At 45.2% G+C, this 20,190-nt stretch overlaps 1 protein-coding gene and 1 long non-coding RNA gene across 5 annotated transcripts in view; one reads left to right on the top strand and one right to left on the bottom strand.

Moving 5' to 3' along the window:
* alpha-Man-IIa (alpha-mannosidase 2) overlaps nt 1–20,190 on the bottom strand; it is an 89,841-nt gene that overhangs the window by 59,287 nt on the left and 10,364 nt on the right. The window contains exon 1 of one of the 3 annotated variants that reach the window (XM_050178840.3): nt 7,050–7,214. The exons of the other annotated variants lie outside the window; for them this stretch is intronic. The gene's annotated coding sequence lies outside the window, so the exon portion shown is untranslated. Of the gene's footprint in view, nt 1–7,049; nt 7,215–20,190 lie in introns of those variants that run through there. 3 annotated transcript variants of the gene reach the window in all.
* LOC129385098 (uncharacterized) lies at nt 7,653–19,034 on the top strand. 2 transcript variants are annotated; one of them, XR_008612658.1, is made up of 2 exons: nt 7,653–8,002; nt 18,707–19,034. It is a non-coding gene; the product is annotated as an uncharacterized lncRNA (long non-coding RNA). The 2 variants fall into 2 exon arrangements; XR_008612657.2 differs by lacking the exon at nt 7,653–8,002 and adding an exon at nt 12,097–12,412.

Genomic DNA, 20,190 nt, shown 5'->3' on the forward strand with positions numbered 1-20,190 from the left:
GTGACACTCTTGTTTATTGCGCAGCACTTCCGGTTCACCTGAGACGCCAGGGAAGAAAACTCAATATAAATCATAAAATATTAAAAAAGAAATAGTACAGTACAAAATGTATGGGTTTCATAGGTATGATGTCAGACCATAGGTTGAGTTAAAAGTTGAGTTATTGAAGCGTCCGGAACCATTAGAATTTATTAGAAATCATTGATTACCGCACACCAAAGCGCAGAATCGTAGACTTTAGAGACCCGCCACGTGAGCACGACTTTGGCGGAATTCCTGGAAGCCCGAAAGTAGAAATCGCAAGTAATGTCGTCACTAATGACGTCACACACAAGGAGGTGTCACGATATTTAAACGGCTAAATAATGGAAAACAGTAGCCTCCGTGTTTGGTTCGTGCGTTGCGTTCGCCTAAAGTTAACCTAAAGAACACCAACGCCGAGATGCGAGTGCCACTAAGAGACAGCCAAGTCAAAGATTAGGGTCGCCTGCCATTTTTGTCTCACCACAGGCACTATAAATCTGACGTATCGACTGCGACTATCGACAACGGTTTGTGGTCGAATCGAACAACGCTTACTCGTGTCGGAACGAAAGCTTTCGGCTGTTTTCTCACGTCTTGTTTGTTTTTTCGACGGTGGACAGCAGCACTTGGCCTTCGGCTGCTGCGTCTGCACTGTAATATACTCTGTTTGTCTGTCGAGCGCGTGCTGCGTGCTCAATTTCTTGCTCTTCTTTCAAGTAAATTGCATCTTTGCCTATAATTATTAATTTTTGTAATAACTGCCTTGACACAGTTTAGTATGGCCCTTTTGCGACTTCGTATGGTAATTTATGACTAAAACGCTCTTTGCTTGGATGCCTGCACGAACGAATACTGCATCGTCCTTTCTTCTTTCGGAGCGCGAGTTTACTCACATGTGCCATTTTTATTGCTCACGTTTAGTTTTGTGGCCTTATTTAAATTGATAGTTTAATGTTCGAGCCTCGAGGCACATAGGGCAACGGAAAAGCTTCGCAAAAGCGCTCCTCCGCAGCATGTAATGCAAGCCGGCAGCCGTTTACACTGCCATGGCAGCAGCGACCCCATTTCAGACAACCAACGACGTACGAAACGGCAAACACCGAGTTGGCAAACGCGTCATGTTGCTGCATCTGGGCTCCTTGCCCACATTATCGCCTATACTGTCACAAATGGGCGCGCAAATGTAAGTATACACGGGCCTTCTTGCCACATTCCAGCGGTGATGGCCGGTATTCGAACCCGCGACCTCTAACTTAGCAGCAGAAAGCTATTAGCCACTGAGACACCGCGGCAGGCATCGTCGCGACAATGGTTGCTTTCCACGATAGATAGCCAAGCCAAGCCAAACACACAGCCAAGCGATCGGCGCACATGGAAGCAAAATGGACAAAGTCACGCAATGGACAACTGCCGTGACATCTTTGATCGCTTAAGTAGCATGAGGCCAGAGTGTCCGCGAGACTTGAAAATGCTGAGGTGGGCACGCTCCGCATGACTTGGACATATTCGTAGTCGAGATCAGCATAAGGGCAAACATTGCTGCACTTGAGCTCGACAGAGCTCGGTGCCTAACACTCAGACGAGTGAGGAAGCATGCGCGGGTCGTTGGCATTTAAAATGCCTTCTCACTTTTCTTTTTCTTCTTCGAACTCTAGCGGCCGGTGTCGGCGACGTTGCCGTGATAAGTGAAAGCACCTTGCACCGCGCTCTGGCCGGTGCAAGGTGCCTATGGGCCTGCAACGGTGCAGTCTGCCAAAGTGTTCTTATGCGGGTTAGTTCTGCACACCTTGTACGAACATGCGCACGGCAGGTTTCTTTTTCAAGCGACAGCGAAAAAGGAAATAGCAAGTTGAATGCAACAAAGGGTGTGCATAGCCCGACAGCGCAGCGCTGCAGCTGTTCGTCTGTTGTCTTTGTGAACCGTCGGCTTTTTATCAGTGCTTTGCTACGTTGTCACGGTGAGGCATCGAGCAAATATATACTGCGCTATGCGGGGCCTGTAGGCTGACATTTTTGCATGAGCAAGCAAAAGCGTCACGTCTGTTTGTACGCTTCCGTATGCCGCCGCAGCCTGCATGGACTGAGAGCAACTCTGCTTACTGACAAAAATACCGGCGTCCGATTAGTACCCGACACGACTGCTGCGTAGGCGATCACAGCTGCAGCTGTTTGCCGGTTTAATAGTCCGTCTGAGCGCGGCTTTAATCGCAAGCTTGCGGATGACTTATTGCGCAGAAATAAACGTTATGCTGCTTCCTCGCAGAACAATTACGCGCGTGGTTTACACTTTAGATGCTGTCTGGATGCGAACAATTCCTTAGCTATTGTTAATATAAGAGCACAACACTTTAAACATATAGAATAACCAAAATCAAAGTAACAAAGCTGCTTAATTAAGAAAATAGGTAAGAACACAGTTGAAACATTTACCTTAGGGCGTCGTATATGTAACATGGAAGAAACACGGAACCTCATGATGAACACTGACCCGCACCCACACCACGACAATAGTGGCAGAGGCACCGAGCTCTCTTCCAACTGAAAGTTTAAGTTCAGTAGTGCCGGATTATATACAAGGGTGACAAAAAAATTAAGGAAGAAACGCCAAAACGAAGAAAATGAAAAGAAACACTTCCGTCCTCTATGGACAGTGCTGTATTTTCATCACGCATGTAGCGATCGAAGTCATGTCCGCATCTTTTGTTATCTCCCGATGCGTCGTATGCCATCACTGCGCACTTTCCAAAAGTGATGCGCTTGCACATTGATATCAGTGACATTGAAAAGTGGCTACCACTTTAATGTCCTGCAGTGTTACATAAAAAAAAAAACACTACAACTCAGAGATACGGATGAACGCGCGCGCGAGCTCACACACACACATACGCACACACGCATGCACGCTCGCACGCACGCACGGACATAAACACAGATGCACGCACACATACAGATGCACGCACATGCACAAACACAGGCACAAACACGCACATACACACATGCATACATACACGCACATAAACACAGACTCGTACACACACTACATACACACACACGAGTACGTACACATACAAGCACGCACGTACACGCATACGCACACAGATGGACACGCACACACACATGTGCCTGCCCGTGCATCCGCCTACACAAACACACGCGCGCATAGACGCACGTATACACACACGCACACACATGCGTGCGCTGAGCCGTTTCCCATAAACCCACAGATATTTGCGCAATGTCATGCAGACAGCTGTCCACATCTGAGAGCGAGATCGAGGTAACACGAAAGCTGAAGTACTGGCCTCTTGTTCCACATCAACAGAGCCCTCTCTGAATACCTGGAGGTGGTGTCTATAAGCATTACCTAATTGCTCGGACACTAAGGACTCGGCCAGAGCCTCAGGTGTAGTGCGGTTGGTGGTAATACGGTTGGTGGCTGGCGGAAACTTAAGTCTTGCCCATTGCAACCAGTTGTAATAATATTGGACTGCGAGGCAGCGCGCCTGGTACTCCAGCGAGGACTTCCGCAGGACATTTGCCTACAGCCGTCTTTACGCAGCATCAAACATCTGCGAAGTTTTGGATTTCACCTGGACTTTCAGTGGCTTCCACCGCGCATCGACGCACCGGAAATGAAGATGCTGACGGTCTTGCACGTGGTACACTAATGTACAGAGCAACGCTGAGAGCACCACAAAACATCGAGCGAGTACCAAAGACGACCATTGTGAACCAATTTCACTCCTTAGGGCCCCCACCATATCAGTACGGGACCAAGGGACTTAGCCGATCGGAAGCGACCTTATACTACACTGTTCGCACACGCTCAGCGAGAACGACGGCGTGGCGACAGAAGATAGGACTGTCGCACTCACCAGCGTGTACCTTCTGCCACGCCCACGGCGATAGAAAACGTTACTTGCTGGAGTGCCCAGAATTGCTGGAAGAGCGCAAGAATACTTGACGGACTGAAACATAAAGTGCCTCCGGGCGCTACCGTGGATGAATTCATCTTCCCGCAAGGACACTGGATCTTTAGGGGAGAGGTGTTTCACCTCCTACTGCAGTACTTTTTTGTAAATTGAACTATTCAACGAGTGGTGAAGTTTACCAAGTAATGCTAGAACTTTCCCAAACACGTAATGTAGTGGATAGCTTGCGATTAGATACGGACTGAACTGTATGTTGCGATGAACTGCTTGTTCATATGCATGTTTATTCCTGCACGCGTTGTAAGGCTAAATCCGTCCGTAGCTTGCATGCTCCTCCTCTTCCTTCTCCTCGACAGAGAGAGAGAGATAGCCGTTTGCTGGTGCTTATATTCGCCTAAAGGTTGATGTGCAGGGAAAAAAAGAATAGAGAGGCCCCAGAGGAATGTGGGCTGTAGAGATCACTAAATTGAAGGTGCAGAACACGTCACTTTGAGAAAATGATCATGAAGGCCAAGGGCGGCTTGCACGAACATTTAATAACGAAAATAATAACGAATTTAAGAACGCGTTCTTGTGCGGACTATAGGCGTCGTCTATGGAACATTTAGGAACGCGCTCTTAAATTCGTAATTTTTTTGTCGTTATTAAGCGTTCGTGCGAGCCACCCCAGGTCGCTGACAATATAAGGCTGGCACGAAAAGGTAACAGCTGAACTATGAAGCTGGCAGCAACGTCACTGTAGAAGCAAAATTGCTCTATACGTATGTCAGAAAACGTTCAATTTTCCTAACGAACTGGATCTCTGTCGACGTCAGCGAAGGAGCCGACGTAGAACAGCGTCGGCGGAATTTTTTTTTTTGTGTGTCAGTCGGTACTGCAGCTACTTGACGTATTATCAGCATACATTAAAATACGAACTGGAAATAACTGATCAGAACGCATGTTGCCTGTGTAATTACACGGAAGTGCGACGTGTAATGGCTATGTAGCCGGTGTGAAAGCGCGGAGCAGCGCTAAGTGCACGTTTTCGACTCTGACTTAAGCCACTGTTAGAAATGCAGATCACCTGAAAACAGAATAACGCATGGGAGCGTACTTTCGGAAGCGTTCGCTTTTCATTTTGTGCGCAATGTACACAACGTCGCGAGCCTTTGGAGCTGCGCTAGAAAGTTTTCGCCCTGACTCTTCGCCGTCGTGTAACGTATAATATCTTAATGGTCGTATGGGGCAGTGCCACTCTTTCCGCCATTTGCCACAAGACTTTTAAACTGCTTAGCAATGCTAGATTTTCCTCTTCACCAGGCATAGATTGTAGTTTAATTGGTACCTTAAGAGCACCGATGCGCATTCACCTGCTTTATAGTTTGTTTTTGTTTTGTTTTCTGGTCTTACTTTTTCGACTAGTCGTTCGGCGCTGGCCAACGATCGGAAAGTAGTCAAGGTGATTCCAATCCACAAGTCTAGTGATGCTTATAATACTTTGATCTATTGGCCCATCTCCTTAAATTATATTTAATGCAAGTTACTTGAACGCATGACTTATTGCAACCTTGTTAATCTTTCTTCTCGGGAGGGGGGTGATGCGTTTTAACTTTTTCTTTATTAATCAGCTGCGCAGTTTTCGCAGGCATTATTCTTGCGAGACTCAGTTATCAGCATTTACTCAAAGATCGTTTTCAACATTACAGGGATCCTCAGTAAATGACTGCACCTTCCTTGATTTCGCTAAGGGATCAGACACCGTCTCTCACCCGCTACTATTATTGAAACTTGGCGCACTTAACATCGATTGTAATCTCCTTAAGTGGATTGAGTGCTTTCTTTGCAGGATAGGGACTCAGTACGTGTCAGCAAATGGTCGCTGCTCCAATAGTGCCATCTAACATATGGTGCGCACCTCGGCAGTCTGTGCTATAAGGCCTCTGCTATTTCTCATTTACATTAATGGCGCTCCTGACCGTGTGAACTGAAATATAAAGATCCTTGCTGACGACGGAAGTTATATGTCGGGAAACTTCTAGCACGTCAGACGTTCCCATGCTTCAATCTGACCTTAACAAGGTTTCATCTTGGTGTAAACCTGGTCTATGAAACTTCATGCTATAACAAATATAAAACATTGCTGGTGTATGTTTCAAATGAGTTTATCCAAGGCTAGACCCACCCGTAGCTTGCACCATCCTGATCCCAACAATAAAAAAATTACCAGCACAGGTCTCATTCCTATAATTCGACCATTTATTTATGTAGTTCACTGACAGTCGTAATTATCCAGGCTACCAATAAGCTATCGTACGCGTAAAAAGCCAGTTCAGCATGTTATTAACAAATCTTACAATATACGGTCGGCTTTGTTCGAAGGAGCTTCTGCGTTGACACGTTTACGCTTGAGACAGCTGCAGTCGCGGGGGAGCGGACGCATTGCTACATATTTGAAAGAAAGAAAGAAAGAAAGAGAGAAAGAAAGAAAGAAGGAAGGAAAGAAGAGAGAGAGAGGAAGAAAAGAAATAAAGGGGAAGAAATCGCGAGCTTTGTTCCTTCCTGGTCGAAAAAAAAAAAGCGGATAACCCCAGCTTGCTTTAAACGCCTACATCGTCCATTCTTCAACATCTATAAATTTTGCAGTGGCGCCCTTTCGATTAAATGAGCTAGCTTGAAGCTTGCTAATTAACCAAAAAGAATAAGTATTTGTGCGCATTGCAAACATACTTATGACTAGCATGATCTATCTATCTATCTATCTATCTATCTATCTATCTATCTATCTATCTATCTATCTATCTATCTATCTATCTATCTATCTATCTATCTATCTATCTATCTATCTATCTATCTATCTATCTATCTATCTATCTATCTATCTATCTATCTATCTATCTATCTATCTATCTATCTATCTATCTATCTATCTATCTATCTATCTATCTATCTATCTATCTATCTATCTATCTATCTATCTATCTATGCGTGTGCGTGTGTGTGTGTGCGTGCATCTGCGAGATCTTCCACGCATCGCACTGACGCATCTTTAACTCAAGGCGAGCGCTTTACACGCAAGAACGGACTGCTCTACGAACAAAACATCTTGCATACCTTACTTTACGAAGAGAGGTTGGTTGTCCAAGACTTCGCGGTATCTTTCTTCCGTTTGAAGAGATAGACGGAGAGAAAGTATAGTACAGAAAAACGAACAAATAAACAAACGGAAATCGCGGCGGAGGAAGAATCCTGTCCGCCGAGCATCCACCAAGCGCGGGCACGTAGCAAAATAAGAGGCTGCAAGCATAGCACACGTCTTAGAGCGGATAAACGAACATTAATGACGTCGCAGCAGCCGCCGCGGCAACAGGTGCTTTCAATCGTGGCAGAAATATTTCGCGGACGCCGAGTCGAGCAGCACGATCCACACGTGTGTCGCAGCCGTGATAAAGCACGGAGGAGCAGCAACGGGCACGTGGCCAGTAGAGCAGTAACAGCTTAGAGCGAGTGCTGCTGCCGCTGGCTTATACGGAAGTACTTGAAGAGGCATCGAGCCCCGCTCCCTTTCGGTCGCCGGCTCCTGCTGTTATTGTGTAACTCACGCCTTGCGTCATTCGCCCTCGCGACTTCAGGCTCCTTTGAGGAAGCAGAAAATGTTTACATTTCGCGGAACCTGGAGTTTCCCAGATATTCATTGTTTCCGGTTTTGTAAGCATCGCATTTGACAGCATTATATAATTTGAGTAATGAATTTTTTTTGGAAGAACTGTGTAAATAGAGAATAAAAGGAATGAAAGGCAAGGAGGTTAACGAGGTTGCACGTTGTTTGCCACCCTACACTGGGGAAGGAGAGAAAGCGGGCAGGGATAGAAAAAGAAGGAAAGGGAGGAAGGAGAGGAGGAAAGGGATCCGAGGCGACGCGCGCTCACCTGCAACAGCGTTTGCCGTGCATTCAGAGTGGGTCGCATAGACCTGTCGTCTTTGAAAAGTACAACAGTACCGTGGCGGCTTTGTGTGGAGATGACGCTCGAGTCCATAGTCCCAATGTCTTCCAAAGGATGCACAGGGTGAGCATATATCTAAAGGACCTATGCACGAGCAAGGTCTATGCATAGGCCTAAATACGTACGAGAAAGCAATGACTTAACAGGATTTGGACGGGCTGCCGAGATGAGCCCGCTAACTTCATTCACGATAACAAATTAGCAGCGGGATAGAAAGACGGGGACGCAGAAAGCAGACAGGAACACCGCTTCGTTTCCTTGTCTGTGACTCGCGCTGTTAATTTTTTTACCGTGAATTGAGAACTAGCCCGAATCCACACTCTACTTCATCTCACTGGAAACTGACTTAAAGGAGAAGTTAAATTAAATTATGGGGTTTTACGTGCCAAAACCACGATCTGTTTGTGAAGCACGCCGTATAGTGGAGGACTCCGGAAGTTTGGACCACCTGGGGTTCTTTAACGTGCACCTAAATCGGTGTTTCAGCATTTCGCTCCAATTGAAATGCAGCTGTCGTTGCCGGGATTCGATCCCGCGACCTCGTGCTTAGCAGACCAACAGCGTAGGCACTAAGCAACCGCGGCGGGTAAAGGAGAAGCTGGAAGTGTTAATCTGGTTGATCCCTTAGCATGGTACTCAGTACCTTGTCCATATGTATACAGAAACAATCACTCGTGTTCGCAAGAAATTGATTCGCTAAAGGTTACCATGAAACAAATGTATATAAATGAAAGAAAAAGCGCCTCAAATTGCGGGGCGATGAGATGCTACAGCTATGTTATAATATAGCTGCGGCATCTCATCGCACCTTTTGTTCTTATCCTTCTAATTTTTGCCTTGATAAACCTGTGATGACTCCACGGCAAGGTTAGGTTTAACATTTGTGAACCTTATGACACAACTGCATCTATGACCTTGTCGCGTAATCGTTTAGTCAGCGAGTGCCTAGCTCACTCGTTTAGATCGGTCTTTACCGACGTCGTGGCGACATTCAGCCACATGCAATGAACGTCACGTGTTTTTTTCATTGTCATCATTGTCGTTGAGGAGAGCCTTTATTGATATCGTCCCCGAACTTAACCGCGCGATTTCCACGAAGATCGGCAGTACGAAGGCAGATTAATAGAAGTTGACGCACATTACTATCAAATTTCTCTTCCACGAAACCACCTCCCATCCACTTGAACATCGAATGCCAATTTGTCAACATAACTATGATTGTTTGTTCGATCGACCGTCTGACACTGCGAGCTGTCGATTAATTCATCCTCTTTCTGCCAAGCGCTTTATTCCTGGTTTTCGTTTGCTGGTGCAACTGCCTATTGGAAATGCGGTGGTGTAGGGTTTAAGTCCCCGCACAAGAACACATTTACGTTCAACTGGGAAGCATATTTTGCGAGAAATACGCATGGGTTTCCTACGCAGCTTCGTGCTGAGTTCTTGCTGCACATCTTTCTCAGCCCTAACGAAAACCACGCGCGCCATCTTACAGGTATTCCCGCTGACAGGTCACCCTTGTTTTCTCGCATTTCTCTGTTCTCTCTCTTGATGCAACCTGGGGTTCAGAGCACAGGCCATCACAAAACGCAAGACGTGTTTCGCCCCAGCTGTTCAGTGAGCGAACGGGGGCTCCAGCCCAGAAACCGGTGCATTGTGAGTAAAAATGCGATTGGACGGTGTTCTTACAAATAGTTCCGCGCCCGCATATTAAAAACGACATTGGCATTAAGAGAGAAAAAGCACAAACTGAATCCAACGTTCGCACCCTTGTCCTTTGGGTAGTGGTTATGGTGCTGGGCTGCTAAGCACGAGGTCGGGGGATCGAATCCCGGCCAAGGCGGACGCATTTAGACGGGGACGAAATGCGAAAACACCCGTGTACTTAGATTTAGGTACACGTTAAAGAACCCCAGGGGGCCCAAATTTCCGCATCCTCTCACTCCGGCGTGCCTCATAATCAGATCGTGGTTTCTGAAGGTAAAACCCCATAATTTAATCCCCCCCCCCCCCCCCCCCCTTTGGGATGCGTTAAATTAGAGCGTTCCCGGTGTATTGCTGAAAAGCCCTGCTGCAAAGCGCAGAACAACAATTCTTGCAACCACGAATAGTACATGTGCTGAAACTATATAAAACGCAAAACCACTTTCACAGTGCAACTGTAGCAGCAGGTTGACACTCAACTTCCTGCGTGTCACGCGAGGCTATGCTCTCCGAACTCACAACAGTTATTTTTCTTAGGCCAGGGAACAAAACGAAGGCCGGATGGCAAACACAAAATCTCTTTCGCGAAACAACTGCGTAAACACGAAAACACGACAAGGTTCTGTGGTTTAGCCTGGCACTCTGCACCAGGATCCCCGGGCTCATCGCCCCAACGACGAATGCGCAATAACGCCATTGACGCTGCCGTTATGTCGTGCAGCTATATGGCGAGGAAAAGCTGTGTGTTATCTTGACGAGATTATCTCTGGCGACGCTGTGGTAGCCGACAACGGGGTGTCTGTGACATCACGTGAATGCTCATTGCACCCTGTTTCACAACAACATATGCCACTAGAATGGAAGCTGGGAGGTTTTCGGCGGTAGAGACTGTTCTAGCGATTGTTCTCGAGACTGTGCTCATGACTGAGCAGAAGACAGTATGTCACGTAACTATAATCGCAGCGAGGCACACGTGCATTTACATGGTCGAGCTCTTGATTGGCTGACGCTAGCTGTAGCTTTCATTCTAGTACTACATTATTTTTGTATATTGACGCCCCCGCCGCGCCAAAGTTAAAAGAGAGTTTTTGGTCATCGAAGGATAGGGCTGTAACTTAGGACTGAAAGTTGCATTCGATAGTCAATGCGTTGGGATAAAGGATGTTCGTGCTTGGTGGCATGAGCAAAAAGCTTCATGCCGATGTCATGTTGCAAAGACATTCAGGAAATTATGCTAAACTTGAGTGCAGGCTGTACTTGGCAATCCAAAAAGAGTAGAGTTGAATCGCGAAATTAAGTATCTGTCCGTGTCTATCCTGTTATCCCTATCTTCCCTTTGTGCGTCAACTCTACTTTCCAGGAAATGTTTGGATGAAAGATGCACAGGACACCGGCACAGTATCTACGGAAGGCCTGTGAGGGAGCATGCATGCCGGTAGCATCGCGGGCAAGCTATTTAGAGATAGGTCGTGCTGAGAGGTAATCGCAAAGCGTGCCGACCGCGCTGTCACAGTCAAGCGCGTGGCCGACACCTGAACATCGGTCAGCTTGTATGCGGAAGGGAGGAGGAGACGATGGGAACGTGACAGAGAGAGGGACAGGAAGGAAAAAAAAAAGAGAAACAGGCGCGGAGCTGGAAGCTCTGTTCGCATCAGCTTTTCACCAAACGCTAAACGCGTTCAATAAGAACGCGGGACGTGACAAATCCTGCTGCTCCCGCAAAAGAAAGGAAGTTGGCGTCATGCCAGAATCAGCCTATAGGTAGAATGCTGGTGGGAGACTCTGGCACGAGCACCCTCTCGGATGATTAATAGTAACGACAATTCATCTTAGAATATCCTTGCATTGCTGCGAAATGTGGGGAGGTTCTCATGCAATCAGAAAAGCCAATGTGCATCCATATATATATATATATATATATATATATATATATATATATATATATATATATATATATATATATATATATATATATATATATATATATATATATATATATATATATATATATATACATGCCGTAAGCCTGCAATATAGCTTGCAATATAACCGATGCCAAAGCGCGGAACTAATCGTGTTGCAAACTCTGCGGTGCCTTAGCACGCCCCATAACTTTTGCCGCACTGCGCGTAGATTGCGCGACCACCACCACTCTCCGCTATCGCAGCACATGTGGGAAGATTCCAGCTGACGTGGGCCGATGAGGAACGTGATCGTGCGAACGCACACGTCTCAACGCGCGTGTCAGTCGGCGTTAGAGTATCGGGTCTCGAGCATCGTGCAATTCCAAAGCTTATACGCCTCGAAATTTCCAGATCTATAAAAGGACCATGCCCTTTTTTTAACTTTTAGTTTTGTAACGCTATTTCTCGCCGGCGTCCCGCCATCCTATGACGCAGCCAAAATCGAAAAAAAATTCTGGCAGCTGCATATAACCAAGGAGGTGTTGATATAACTCGCAGATGAAGTGAACGTGCTTCGACGCCTGCTACAGCGACTCGTATTATGAGCGCATCTCGCGATGACGGCTGAGCTGACATTTAGGAAGGACGACGAGTGCGAAGGCTTTCGAAGAGACTTTCTGGGCGCGAGTGAACCTGACAACGTTTCCATTCTTCGCCTCGAGACGGAGGGTCACGTCGACGTCAGCCCGCTGCTCGGCGCCTATAGGGGGAGAAAAGGGGAGCAGAACAAGTCGTGAATTATGTTTACATGGGGAGGAAGGAAGGATACGGGCATAAAAGTGGACAGAACAGAGACTGACCTAAACCCGTGTGTATTTTATTAAATATATTATGTATTATAGGTAAATATACTATTTAACGGAAGATCTCGTTTCAACGCATCGAGATCACAGTAAAGGTAACTTCGTGCGGAGATCTTAATTATCAACGCCGTTTGTTATATATTGAGCACCCTTACTTCCCTCTTTTGTCGTTTTGAGCCGCAATTTAGGACCCCGGTGTTCACAAAAGTGAGTTTCACGCAGGGTGTCTGAACGAAATGTCTTTTCGTTCTGGATTTAGCTTCACTCCACTGAAAAAAATTCCGCTCAGGTTCTGCTTCGGAACGAAAAAAAAAGAAAAAGAGATCCGTAACGGACCATAACAGTTTTTGTTAACATGCAAAAATTTTCGAAGCAATGTAACGATAAAGACATAGCGTTTATTTTTCTCAATAAGTGCATTATGAATTCCGAGATAATGCTCAGTGCCTTGAGTCAAGGCTCCGAGCCTGAGCTCAGAAGCAGCACGTTATCGAGTGTACTCGCAGAACTTCGAGACCGCTGTTCCGATAAAATGAACTTAAACAAACATATAAACGAAGCATAAGAATTCGTTGACAAAGCCTTGTACCCATACAAAACGAAACGATAAGCTCTTCAGCGCGAAAACCCTATGTTTTGCTACGATGCCGATCAGCTATAGGGCACCGAGCGACGGGCCTAGATTGGTGGATCTCTGGACCTGCTACCGTTCGCACTATACCTGAGATACGCGCTAATGCTGACGTTACATGACGAAGGTTGTTTCGGATTGCCGATTTTCCCTAGTTGAACCGAAAACTGTTAACAAATATGGTTTCACTCCGAAACAAAATAATATATAAGGGTTCGGTTACGTTTTCGTTCCGGTAAAAAAATATCGTTTGTTTTCGTTTTTGTTTTCGTTCCGTTCCTACACACTGGTTTCACGTACGATGTGCACTGGCATCGCCATCTGCCAGCGTAGTCTCCGGTCCCTGTTCCTGCGCACCCTGCTTAATTTTCTTTTAACACAAACAAAAATCAACGCATAGACTGTCGGCAGAGAGCCTATAGGTAGACACCTGGCAAGGTCAGTCCACCTTGCCTGTCTAACTCACTGTCTAGGAGTGCAGGAGCCGTTATACTCAAAAAAAAAAAAAATTTCATTTCCGCGGGAGAAACCACCAGAGTCACAAAAGTGTTACTAACCAAGCTGTAAGTGACGAAAAAATACGACTATCCGTGCGAGATTTGAACGCCGACGCGACAGAGGCAAGCTTGCAACAGTTGCGCATTGTTGTCAGGGTGAATATGTATACGCAGACCATTGTACAAGTACACAAAAAGCCATCTCGTGCTTCCTGGCACGTCTGAGAGCGCGGTGCTCAGTGCATCTAGCATAAATGCTCGACTCGATGGGCATTCGAATGGATTTAAGAACACTGTTCGTCACAATGTCGAATAGACGGATAGACGCAGAGCGGTGAGACAAAGTGCAGTTGCCGCTTCTTTTTTTTCTCTCCCATCCCCTCCCCGTGCAGACAGAGCGTGTCGCTCCAGCTGGTCGCTGACGCGTGTGCAGCACACAAGTGTGTGCAGCTCACGGAACGAAATAGAAGCCCACCATAGCGCGTGCGGGTTTTCTTTACGCTCCACAAAATTACATCACGCGCTCGTTACAAGATACAGGCATACGCCGCCACAATCAACAGCCGGTGCGAATTGTGCGTAAGTCGCGGCTCGAAACTGACGAAACAACTCCGCGTATGCAGTATCGTGGCTCACGTATAGCTTCGTGCACGACAAAGTACCGCAGCTGCTTTTCGTTTTTTCTCGTCGGACACAGCTCTCTGTACAACTTTCGAGTTTGAATTATCGATTTTCGAGTGAGCGCACATGCTGTGGAGTCGATCTCGTTAATCGTTAGTTTCGACACGCTGTGATTTAAACGAGCTCGCGTCGCAACGTTTTTCTCCCATACCGCCGGTGTTTCTTCTCTCTTCGTCACCAGTTCACACCAGATGAAAGCAGCAGTTAAATATATCTACAAGAGAGGGCTAAGTGGACTAGCAGTACCAATGCAACGCACGTACGCTTTGGCGCGGAGGTCAGCTTTTTTACGCTGCTACAAAGACCACGAAAGCTGATTTGCACTCGAGTCTAAATTAATGCTGATATTTGTAATTGTACTGCAAAACATATCATCTTTAAGCGATAAAAATGCTTATTGCGCACATGAAAATTAAATGTGCGGCTATAACTCATGGGGTCCTTGACTGAGTGGTACACCCAGGTGTGATATTGTACCTTTCGAATTTTTATTAAAGCGAAGCTTTCTTTGCTTTTTCCTTCGACTTTCCCACTGCTGCTGCTGCTGCAGCTGCTGCTGTCTGCATAATCTTTATTTCCCAAGGTTTGTGACAAAATACATGGGCGTTTCAGTTACATTTGGGCTTCGATCCATACAAGAGCTTTTTGTTAAAGAAATAAGTGGAACAACAGTGCATTTTGGATGGCGAGTTTGATGGCGCTTATCTCCAAACTGGCGTCATTCTGGAGATTCATTCCAAGTGAATACGCCTCGCAAACTCACTGGCTACAATTCGTAAATTGCAACATGTCCCTTAAGGTAATTAATCCCGAATATAATTGGTGAACTTTTCTTCATTAGTTGAATATGTGCTTTGATTTTCCGTGCAAGTAATGTCCGCCTCCTTTAATATAATCCAGCTCAAAAACTATAATTGTGTTATATGCAACAGGCTATTTTTAAAAATTCACTTAAAATTTTAAAAATGATCGCCCTGTATAATATTGTGTACACGCCAGAAATCTGAATGCCGGGCCGCATGCCCGGACTGCGGAAATAATGTCAATTTCTCAGGCGCCACTGTCGGCAAACTTCTGACGCCAAGTGCATACATGTGCAGAAAGCAGATAAAATGGACAACAATTTTGTGCCCATCAACAAACAGTTTCCTTACTTCGGGACTAGTATTCATGCGCATAAAGAACGCGAGCCCGGGCACGCGGCCCTGGCCCGGGTACACGCAGTTCAGGGGATGGCCGTTCTGGCATTTACGCCGAACAATGTCCCTGCGGACCTTTCGGCAGGATGGTCATTATATGTCGCAGCTGAAAACCGAAACGATGACTTCTTTGTTCTGTATATGCGTTGATGGGCGCATTTTGCCACATCCGTCTGCTCTTTCATTTCAGAACACACATGTGCGCGCACGCGCACAATCGTTTAATGTCCACCGAAATATCATATCCTGACCGCACTTTGTTTGCATTTCTCGCTCTCTTCTGTGCTTTCTTTATATTTATTTTTATTTTCTTTAGATGAACAGGTGGGCCGGATGTATCGCGCACGCTGCTTGTATGTACACGCATCTCGAAACATATAGCATTGCAAGCGAAAATCGCGTGTCAGGGTCTCTGAAAGCGAAATACGTGTTCGCTCTTGTATGAAACGCACAAAGGCCTTCGTTAAAGCGCCGGCTGTGCTCTGCAGGTCCTCCTGCGGTCCTTATCAAATAGGGTCATTCTACGCCAACCGTGGCGCTCGAGAAAAATAATTTCTCTCAAATAATTACGAAAGAATTACAGGTGTATAACCGTTACTTCAACAGTCTTTCCAAAAAATATTTTGAACGGCAAAAATTTTTTGGTCACGTGAGCGCAATTTGCATTTCACGAAATTATGGAAAACCAGGTGAAAAAAAGAAATTCCCCAAAAATCGACCGTTTTGTGCATTATTTCGAAATTTGGAGTTTTGCGTTGTCTGAACATTGTTCTTTCATTATAAAACCGTTTCGCAAGATAACTTCATGTTTTTTACTCCTTAGCACTGAGGTGAAAATGCGCAAATTCTAGAGTTCTTGTGAAATTTTTCACAAAAAAAAGTCTGGGGAGGAAACTTGGAATTACTTTTATAGAAGTTTCACTAAGGCTTGCTATCTTCTAAAATATCATTTTCCCCTGTGTGATGCTCGCAGGCTCCCAAATAAAAGGCTGAATTTTGGCAAAAACGCTATTTTGGCCTATTTTAGACGCTAGTAACACACTAACGTGCTCCATAAAAAATAAGCAGAAGAGCGGATATCGTTGAGAAGAATAACAGCTTTCGCCATTTAAATTTCATTGAGAAACAAATTTTTGAATTTGAGTCCCACCATTGCATTACTTTGGTTGGTGCTTCCACTTCACCTGATAGCATGTTGGTGTGAAATACAAACCAGGGTTGGTGCCCAAGGTGGTCTGCGTGGTGAGGTATAAAGCCGATATCACCAGAAGTTAGTAAAAATTCGAATCTTGAAGGTATGCTTACTTAAGGTAGATCGACACTGCGCACTTCCATGCTACTGGAAGTACAGACCCTTTCACTGTTTACAAACATCGGCCCTGGACGGCTTCCGGTTTTGCTCATTGACGGAGCCCGCTAAATTTAGCGAGCAAGAGAGGCATTGGCTGCGATATCGAGTAGCAGAAGTGCGTTAAAATATAAGCTCGCAGGTTTTCAACGCTTTTCCTCTGCACATAACGACAATCTTACAAGTGAATGTTGCCGTATGTTATACTAAATTCTTCTGTGTTAGTTTTGGGGCGTAAAGCGCATGTTTTTTTTTTTAATCTAAGAACCTAAATATAGACTTTCAGAGCAGCAAAACAACTTAATAACGCACTCTGTATTCTGGCGCTGTAGGTTGATAATGCACGTGACCGGAAGTTTCGCAGGGCCGCATTTTCTCTGCAGCTGTTGTGCGCGAGTGAAACCGCTTAACATATGCGGCCACCTACGCGTGAAGTGTTAGCGCGGGCCACAAATCATTTTCATGAGCGTGAACTGAAAGCACCACTTGAACGAAACACGTTCAGTCACCGTGAGAGCAGGGAAAACAGACCGATTATTTAGTGACTATTTTTGATAGGGAACTTTGTTGAGCGTATTTCACTGGTTCTGTGATGTCTATACTATTCTTCCTGCTACTTCGGGCCAGATAGACAGTAGTCGGCAAGGTTTTTTGTGGGACACAAACCACGGGGCCTTTGTGATGTCGCGCCTCAGGAAACCATTTTCTCATACGACATTTATAACAGTAGTCTGAGAAAATGAAAGTGATTTGTGGCCCGCTCTAAACACTTAACGCGTAGGCGCCCGCATATGTGTACTTCCAGTAGCATGGAAGTGCGCATTGTCGATCTACCTTAAGTAATCATACCTTCACGATTCAAATTCTTACGAACTCCCTGGTGATATCGGCTCTCATTCCTCACCACACAGACCACCATGTGCACCAACCCTGGTTTGTATTTCCCGCTGACATGCTATCAAGTGAAGTGGAAGCACGAACCAAAGTAATGCAATGGTGGGACTCAAATTCAAATTGATTTTTCTCAACAAAAACGCAAAATTACTTTGATTAAAATTTCCGTGGCGAAAGCTGTTATTCTTCTCAACGATATCCGCTCTTCTGCTTATATATTTATGGACGACCTTAATGTGCTACTAACGTCTCAACATAGGCCAAAATAGCGTTTTTGCCAAATTCAGGCTTTTATTTTGGAGCCTGTGAGCATCACAAAGGGGAAAATAATATTTTACAAGATAGTAAGCCTTAGTGACAGTTCTATAAAAGTAATTTCAAGTTTCCTCCCCTGACTTCCTTTCGTGAAAAATTTAGCAAGAATGCTAGAATTTGCGCATTTTCACCTCCGTGCTAAGGAGCAAAAAACATGGTTATTTTGCGAAACTGTTTTATAATGAAAGAACAATGTTCAGACAACGCAAAACACCAAAATTTGAAATAATGCGCAAGACCGTCAAGTTTTGGTGAATTTCTTTTTTGCACCTTGTTTTCCATCATTTCGTGAAATTCGAATGGCGCTCACGTGGCCAAACATATTTTTCCGTTCAAAATATTTCGGGAAAATACTCTTCGAGTAACTCTTATATACGTGTAACCTTCTCGTAATTTTTTGAGAGAAATGATTTTTCTCGAGCGTCATGGTTGGTACAGTTGGCGTGGAATTACCCAATACGAATAGGGGATATAAATGTTGGAGTTGCATGACATGAGCAACACAACACCAAAACGATTCCGCCACGTTTTATGAAGTACGATGGAAGTCTTCGCCAAAGCCGGACCAAGAATTAGCCACCATATATATTATCGAAAAAAGTGATCGCCTACGCCCCGCAACCGCAACTGCGGTCAACTGCGGTACGCAACATCTCTTGTTTGCATGTATGCAACGACCTACAGATCGTTGCATATCCAGATCCTCCATTTCTTTCTTTTTTGTTTGTTTTCAGCGTGGTTCAATCGTCGACGATGGCAGCTGCAAGTGAGAGCTCAGATGCAAGAGCGGAATAACTGCTGCGACCTCTGACCTTTGCGAGAAAGTCAACATCCTGTGCACCAACTCGGCGGAAGCGTGAACCTCAGTAACGTGCACTTCATTTCCATGCGACAAAAAAGAAAGAAAAGGAAAAAAAAGACAGAAAAAGATTATGCCGAGATATGTGTGCTGACGATGTTGCTGCCGCTATCGCCATTAAAGCGGCCAGGTACCCGTGGCAGGCATGCAGGCGTGTCGTCCCCAGATGCGACTAATAATAATAAACCACGCGCACAACTGCAGCTCAGCTGGATGTGTTGTCGTCCGCATATATATATATATATATATATATATATATATATATATATATATATATATATATATATATATATATATATATATATATATATATATATATATATATAGCCAAAGGCAAATAGATTGTGAACGTGTTGAATGATTTGTAAGACAAAATTTTAAATGACTTTCTGGCTTGGTAGCTTACTGTGCTGTGTCACGCAGCTGCGTGTTAGGAAAGCATCAAGAGCGTCAGGAATAAGCACGGAACAACGCTTGTCGCCGTAAACGTTTTATGTAAATTAATTAGTATGTAGCCCAAATGCGATCGTGCTGCAATATCCCGTGCGGACAGAAACAGCCATGTGCTTCTTCTTGGTGAAGTTTAAGTTGCCAGGCAATTAAGTAGGAAACACTGACTGTGTCGAAAATTTCAGATGGCTTCCAGCACGTAGAGGGGCTGCGATGTATTCGACACTTCGTTGCATTCATTTATGCACGAAGGTCCGTATGACAGAGAATTCATTTTTCCTTTAATTTCTGAAAGACGGTGATGCATATTGCGCGCTAATACATGTCAGCAAGTCGAATAATGATATTGAAAGAAAAGCCAGCATTTTCTCAACGAACTTACTGCGTGTTGAGGCATGAGCAGAAAGGCCTTCGGGTGACGGAGCCGACAACTTTGCAGAAAAAAAGAAGAGAGAGCGAGAGAGAGAGCGAGCGAGCGAGAGAGAGAGAGAGAGCGAGAGAGAGAGAGAGAGCGAGAGAGATAGAGAGAGAAAGAGAAAGAGAGAGAGAGAGAGAGAGCGTTGAGTAAAACTAGTGATGTCAAGGAGAAAACTTTGAGCAAATAATGAAAGGTGACAGGGGCCTGGCGAATTGCTAACGCCTCGACAAAATTTAACTTTGCTTTGGCTTTCGTTGGTTCGAAAATGCCTGGCAGTCTGGTTTACATAAGTAGCTGATCTTCAAGAATTCGTATTGCGTTGTAACTCCTCGCCTGGTCAAGAAGAACCTATACTTTAGGAAGAGGTTAACAAAGATTACGGAAAGTGACACTGCGTGTGATAAATGCGCCTATTGTGCGTACACTTTGCTTCCTTTGGTATATTTCGTTCGTGCAAGAGCGTTCGGCATTCCGTTACATCTGCAAAATAA

The sequence above is a fragment of the Dermacentor andersoni genome, chromosome 5 (assembly GCF_023375885.2).
Source record: "Dermacentor andersoni chromosome 5, qqDerAnde1_hic_scaffold, whole genome shotgun sequence".
Classification (NCBI taxonomy): domain Eukaryota; kingdom Metazoa; phylum Arthropoda; class Arachnida; order Ixodida; family Ixodidae; genus Dermacentor; species Dermacentor andersoni.